We start from the raw sequence: 7362 nt of genomic DNA, 5'->3' as shown, positions 1-7362 counted from the left end.
AGGTACCTTAAGCTATCACCGAATAAACTAACTTAAATTTTATGTTATATTAGGCTGTTTTTTGCCTTTAGTAACGTTAAAAGGGCCCTGTTGTAACTTTTTTTTTTGTTACAACTGGCTGTTTTTGGTGTAGTGAGCGTAAGGCAACACTTTGGTCAATTTTGAGGTTGTTGAAACTTTGCATGTGGCCTTTGATGTTATGCCCACATTTTATAAAACTATGCCAACACCCAAAATTTGTTGCCTTAGATATATGTGGCAGTATTATTCTTTCAATAAGAACAACTGAACTGGTGTTGTCTGTAAGTTTATGGCAACACCCTGTAGTTAATAAAAACACAATGTTGATGTTGCCCTAATACATATGGCAACACCTTTCTCGGTTTATAGCAACACCAGTTTATTAACATTTCTTATATTTGCCAACACTTATCTTGTTATAGCAACATCATTTGATTTATTTTTGCCAACACCATATTAGGTTAAGGCAACATTTTGAGTGATAAATTTTGAACAACTTTGCTACCTAAATCAAACATCCCAAAATTTATGAAATTCAACCAAAATAACACATAAACCATCAATAATCGCCCAAACAGTATATATACCAACTAGATGCAAGTCAATTAAGTTAAAGAACTACTTAGAATAAAGATGTTTCAAGTTGTACAAACATGACATAATGTTGCATGCCAATATCAATTCCAACATTCCGACTTGATTCTACTTAAATAAAACTACATGCTTCAGTTAATTCTACGGCCACACTTAAACATATTTAAAAGTACCGTATATTGTTCTAATATCTCAAAATATTTCTTTATAACTACGATATGCAGGATCAAGGACTGGAATTGCTTTTTCCACTTGCATCACTTGGTAGCTGCTTGCTCAGCTCTTCAATATAAATCTGCAGCCCCAGATTCTTTTCCGCGAACTTGGACATCATCACCTTGATACTGTCTCGAAGCTCTCGGACCTCTCAAACATTCCGATCTATTTTCTCTTCCATTTCTTGCTTAACTTCATCCCTGATCTTTTCAGTCAAGCTTGACAAGTACTGATCTGAGATAGCTGACGCACGTGTTGTGGAATTACCCTTTTGCTCATTCTTTAGAATAAGTCTCCCTGCCAAATAAAAGTGGTTGTGTTCCACTATGCCATAAGTGGGTTATTGTAATGCCTAAATGGTATTACAATAGGCCCAAAAAGCATTACATTATGTCTATTATAACACCAAGGGGCGTTATGTATATGACCATTTTAATAGACACCCTATTATAACACTTTACTGATCTATTATAACAGAGAAGAAAACGTTACAATAAGCAATAACTGTAACACTAAAAGGCCCAAATGTAAAGTAAAATGAGTGATACAATAGCTTGATCAAGATTGCATAAGTGGGATCCACCCATGGGCCCAAATAGCATATTGTAACAGTATATTTTATCTATTGCAACACCAATTTTTTTTGTAATTAAGAAATACTTGCATTTGTAATGTAATACTATTTTTAAACATACAATACATTAGGATAGACAAATGTAAGGATTAATTATAAATATTTTAAAATGCATGTTATTTTTAAACAACATTCCCAGCAACAATGTAACATCAAAAAAGCAATACATAACACTCTCATCTCCAAACCAAGTGTAAATGTTAACTCTACTAGATTACTACAAGTACATTGACAACCATAACTTTGAGCGATGTACCAATGTAAAATAATATATAATATCTAAGAAGTTGGCCGCCTTGAGTGACACGGGTGTTATTGTTGTCTTGATCACTTAATTTGGATAAAGAGTAATCCCTAAGAGGTGCGTATTTTGAGGTACCTACAAGATTGTATTAGTAGAAAATTGATCAAAATTAGGCAGCCATCTACTAGATGCGTGAAATTAAGTAGCAATAATTAGTAATCTATAAACGTAGAATTACGTGTATGCATAAATTGCCAAAAATTAAAAAACACATGGAGAATTTGAATATGTTGCACACTTGACATAATAGTCTATCAATTAAAACATGTCAACATAGAGCAAGCCTACCCAAGTATTAGGCAGCTATCCGTGAAGAAGTAAAGCGGAGCCAGCCTACACAAGAAAAATGAAATAATTTAAGTGATGAAAATTATCATACATACTAACTATATCCATATTACTATAGAATACAGCTACATGAAACCTCTCCACACACTGCCACATTGTAAACTATATTCAGAATTAGGAGCATATTAACTATCACTATAGGTTGAAGATACATCCAATGATAAATAGTCCTGACTTCCTCTGTTACCCTCTGTTAGAATATCATTTTCTGGCATGAAAATCAATGACAATGGAAAAAGAATAAAGTCTGGCTTTTACATCAAAAAGAAGTTGTAGAAACAAGTACCTATGGCTTGAATTTCGTTCAATGCTGCTCAGAAAATCTGTTGGAAAACAAAGGTAAAAGGTGCAGAAAAACCAATAGAAAATCTGCTGGAAAATGGCCATAAAACCTGCTGAATTTTTTTGAAAAATCTACTGAAATGCACTCAAAAACTAACCTGAATCGGTTCTGAAATTTACCGAGAAAAGTTGTAAAAGAGCGCCAATAACTCAGAAAATCTGTTGAAAAATGCTACCTTATATGCTGAAATTTGTTGCAAAGAAGGTCATGGTTGTCGATAATCAAAAAATATAACAATCAAAACAAATTCTGAAGCAATTAAGTAGTAGCTAAGGAAATGATGCAGATTAATTACTCAAATTTGGATAGATATTAATCCTGACAGTACCTTGCGCTCGAGTTTTTGAGTCCTTATCGAAGAGCTTAAAACTTGACTTGTAGCAATACCTTGTGCTCGATTTTTTGAGTTTTTCCAGCCTTATTTTGGTGCAATATTCGTCTAAAACAGGCTTCCGCTAATTAAAATCTTTCGAGGAGCAGAATGTAGATTAATATATTAAGATATTGAACCATAAATGTTTACACGATCACTTCTCCAGTAATTTTCAATCTCTGTTTACTAAATAGTGAATATCAAAGACAAATAATGAAATAAGTTGCAGTTGATGTCATTTAGCGCCTAATAAGCTTTTGATGTGGAGTGTGACCCTGTAAATAGAAATAGTTTTAGACAACTTGATGCAAAAAGGAACACAAATTATGCACGGTATCAGTTTTACAGGATAGGGAGATGCTAGATCAAGGAACTCAATCCACTCCCGTAGAAAGCAAGCTAGGTGCATACTATAGTCGAATCAATCTAGACAATATGAAAAATCAAACATCCAGTTAAAGTCTTTGTCCAAAGTAATCATCCCAGCTGGCTAGCCACAATTCATAAAAATGTCAAAGTGACAGTCAAAATTATTCAAATAAGAAATACCTAAAATTAAATCCATTTGTACTTAGATCTCCATTCATAATACTGAACCATAAACACAAAACACATGTTTTTCCTACGCTTCTTTAGTGCAGTAAAATAAGGCTGAAAATCATGAATATTATTATAGAGTTTTTGAGTTTATGAATATCAGCCTTATCCTAATAGAGTTTTTGAGTAATTATAGATATTCTTCTATCTGGTAACTTCTAATAGAGTTTGTTGGTGCCTGTTGTTGAAATAAGTCTAAAACTTTTTATATTTAATGTGTGGTTGTTTATCTTTCGACTTGTTATAGGGGATTGGTTTACTGACATGACTTTGAAATCCAAATGTGTGCTTGTAATGTCTGGTAGATAAGTCCTATACAAATTGTAATATTTGAGATGTCTATATAAAGCTTATAGCCAAAGATACCTCAATTCCTTAGTTGTCTTGATAAGAGAGAAAGATTCAGTCATTTGATCATTTCGTCATGTCTCTACATCATGAGCCACACAAAAATATATAAAATTATAAATATAACAATCAACATAAATAATGAAGCAATTAAGTAGTGGCTCAATTCATAATCGTCGATATAACAATACAAACCCTTAATCAAAAACCTCATCGTAAAGTGACGAACCTAGAAATCTAGACCACTAAATCTTATATTTATATATTTCGTCATTATTTATGTTGATTGTTATATTTATAATTTTATATATTTTTGTGTGGCTCATGATGTAGAGACATGACGAAATGATCAAATGACTGAATCTTTCTCTCTTATCAAGACAACTAAGGAATTAAGTAGTAGCTCAATTCATAATCGTCGATATAACAATACAAACCCTTAATCAAAAACCTCATCGTAAAGTGACGAACCTAGAAATCTAGACCACTAAACAACTAGACATACAACAAAAATATCATAAATTTAACTTATAATTGAAAACCCAATCGAATTAGAATGAGAAAATCCATAAATTTACCTTAACAAAATCTTTAAATTGGAACACCCAATTTTATAACCCTAATCTCTTATGATATCAAACTGAAAAATATACTTCAAAGAATGTTGAAACAGAACCTGGTTAATATATCAGAGCTCCTCTGAAACCTTAATCGACTGCAAAATTATATGAATATAAAAATTAGAAATCACCTTTAAACTAGAGCCATAGACATCTGTGTTAAAGTACCAAATCTTCGATTTGTTTTTCAAATCCTCCTTAGATCATGTTCTCAAGACAACGTTTGGAGAGAGAGAGAGAGAGAGAATTTGAAAGAGAGAGTCGTCAGAGAGACAATTATTGTGTCAGTGTTTTTTTTGGGAGGAAGTATACCCCTGTGTTTTCATTTTGGGGGAAACTATCGCCCTAAATTTTACTGAGTAAAGTGCAAAAAAATTTAATATTTTATTATTATAATTTTACTTTTTATTTGATTATTAAATTATCATTTATGAATTAATAAACTAAAAAAGTGACTTTTAAATTTATGTATAATAAATTTTATAATTTGTATTATATTATATAAACTGTGTATCATTTAATAATATTTTTTTATTTTACTTTTTAATTTTAATTAATGAAATATTATTTATTAAATAAAAACAAATGAAGTAAATTCTGTATTTATGTAAAATTTATTTTTATAAATTTGTTTATATTATATACTACATTTTTCATTTACTAATAAACCAGAATATAATTTTAATACTAATTGATAATATTTTCACTTTAATATTTTTAAAAATTAAAAAGTAACTATTGTAACACCAGTCTCTGGTGTTACATATTGTGCAACACCGATATTTCTGTACAACACTAGTTTTATAGCTATTGTAACACTAATCGAGAGGTGTTACAATAGGACAAATATTTCTGTAACGCTCTTTGTAACACTTGCATTATAGTAGCCCACTTATGGCGTAGTGTTCTTTATCACCATGAACAAATTCATTAACAGCATCAATATTGCAATCCTTGAGAATTTTCTTAACATCATCCTGGAATAAGAAATGTATAAACAATAATATATAAAAATTGCAGCAAATATATTTAATTACTGAAAGATAACTTACAATCTTCTTTTCAATCACATCAGTAGGTAACTCATATTCTCGTTTGGCATCTCTTTTGTGTGTTTTAACGTAAACATCAACATCCGATATTGGTACCACTGATTCATCAGGTTTAGCAAGGAGCTCCCTCTCAATTGCCTTGCATATATAAGAAAGAGTTTGATTTAAAAATGGCGTAAATTTTGATAAACTGCAGAAACAACTAACTTCTGCGAAGTTAGCCTAGTAGTGAAACAAATATTTTGACTATGGTAGACTTGGGCAAAACTCCTAGGCCCAACAGTCTGTGTTTCTGTTATCTTGTTCCGGGCCTCTGCATTGTTTCTGGACCTTTCCTACATATGACACGATAACAAATTCAATCTGATGATTTGATTAATTATATGAAAAATCTAAGAAAAGATCTTAAAAGTATCAAGAATGTGAAAATAGAGGTTGGATGAATTGATTTGTTACCTGCAATTTTTCATCACCCCATTAATTTAAAAGTATCTTGAAATTACTATTATTATAAATAATAATTACATAAAATCATGGAGTATTACATATAACAAATATATATTTTCTCCATGCACCAAAAGAAATATATTTAAATTACCTATATTATTTTCTTAATATACTTATGCAAGATGACTATTAAATATATCAAAATTAAAACACACATTTTATTATCAAATAACTAATAACCAACTCATATTAAATAAACAACATAAGAGATTTTACATTCTTTCCATCCTTATGAGAATTTCGTCCTCTGAAATTCTAATTTGAGACAGCCTCCTCAAATAAATGTAATATTTCGAAAAAAAAAGTTTCTAGAACTCTATGTATGTCCCTTCGTTATGCGCGTGCGTGGTTTGTTTACCACCTAGCATTTTTTTATGAAACATATAACTAAAATATTTCAAATATATATACACACATACATGAAAAAGAAAAGTCTTGGTCAAATTATACATATAAACGAGTTGCCCATCAAATAAAAAATTTACATGCACATGTATTAAAAACCACATAACTTAATCGGTGTGCCCCACATTAGACATTATTTCTTTTTTAGAAAACAAATTCAAGTAGAGATAGATGGGGTGTTCTAAAAAATCGGCTTAGGTGACCGATTAATTGGCACCTTTGCGCTAGGCGAGACAAAAACACCTAATTTATATAAAAAATGGTCAAAAAGGTTTTTTTTATAAAAAAATGATGATTAATCAGGTCTAGGAGGGATTAATCGGTCTAGATCTGTCAAAATTTAGGCAGGATTAATCGGTCAAAACTTAAAAAAACGGAAAAATTAAAGGTAAAATTGTAAACATAATTTTTAAATAAAAAATTGATATTAAAATATAAAATGGAGGTATTTTCCTAATACCTCTATTTTGATGAAATTATAAAGGCTGTGCAAGACACTTTTGGAGTCTCTACATCCTCTACCTCTCAATCATCCTCTAATCTCCAAATTCAAGAACTTCAACAGCAAGTGTCTTCTCTACAATCCTCATATGCTTTTCACCATACACAAGTCCAAGCCCTTACCTCTCTTGTGCAAATCCAACAGACAAACATCAAGATCCTGATTGACTCCGACAAGACCCTTCAAATGCAAAACTCAGTAAATATGGGAGCTATCATGGGTGCCTTGAATGTTCCTTTTCCAGCCCTTCCTGAACAGATAAGGCCAGACATTCCTACTCCTCTACTCCAGCCTTCTAACATGACTAAGGGGGAGACAGAAGATAGGATTCAACAGTCAAAGGAAGCTGGTAAAGCCAAAGTCAAGGAACTTGGACACTCTTCATCTCACACACGGACAACCCAAAGTTCTCTTCAAGCTCAACTAGCAAAAGATGATGGACAAGACAGACTACTCAAAGCTGCAGAAGGTCCCTGTCAAGACCAATAATTTAATAAA

The 7362-nt window shown here is 31.4% G+C and overlaps 1 long non-coding RNA gene across 3 annotated transcripts; it reads right to left on the bottom strand.

The window, feature by feature from the left end:
- Positions 1-1538: 1538 nt before the first annotated feature.
- LOC141666517 (uncharacterized) lies at positions 1539-4711 on the bottom strand. 3 transcript variants are annotated; one of them, XR_012552267.1, is made up of 4 exons: positions 4530-4711; positions 2789-3860; positions 2058-2643; positions 1539-1844 (listed from the first exon to the last, which is right to left on the bottom strand). It is a non-coding gene; the product is annotated as an uncharacterized LOC141666517 (long non-coding RNA). The 3 variants fall into 3 exon arrangements; XR_012552268.1 differs by having other exon boundaries at positions 2058-3108; positions 3797-3860; XR_012552266.1 differs by having other exon boundaries at positions 2058-3860.
- Positions 4712-7362: the final 2651 nt, after the last annotated feature.

The sequence above is a fragment of the Apium graveolens genome, chromosome 6, assembly GCF_009905375.1.
Source record: "Apium graveolens cultivar Ventura chromosome 6, ASM990537v1, whole genome shotgun sequence".
Classification (NCBI taxonomy): Eukaryota; Viridiplantae; Streptophyta; class Magnoliopsida; order Apiales; family Apiaceae; genus Apium; species Apium graveolens.
The sequence above is the reverse complement of the archived record's forward strand: the minus strand, read 5'-3'. Positions and strand labels throughout refer to the sequence as shown.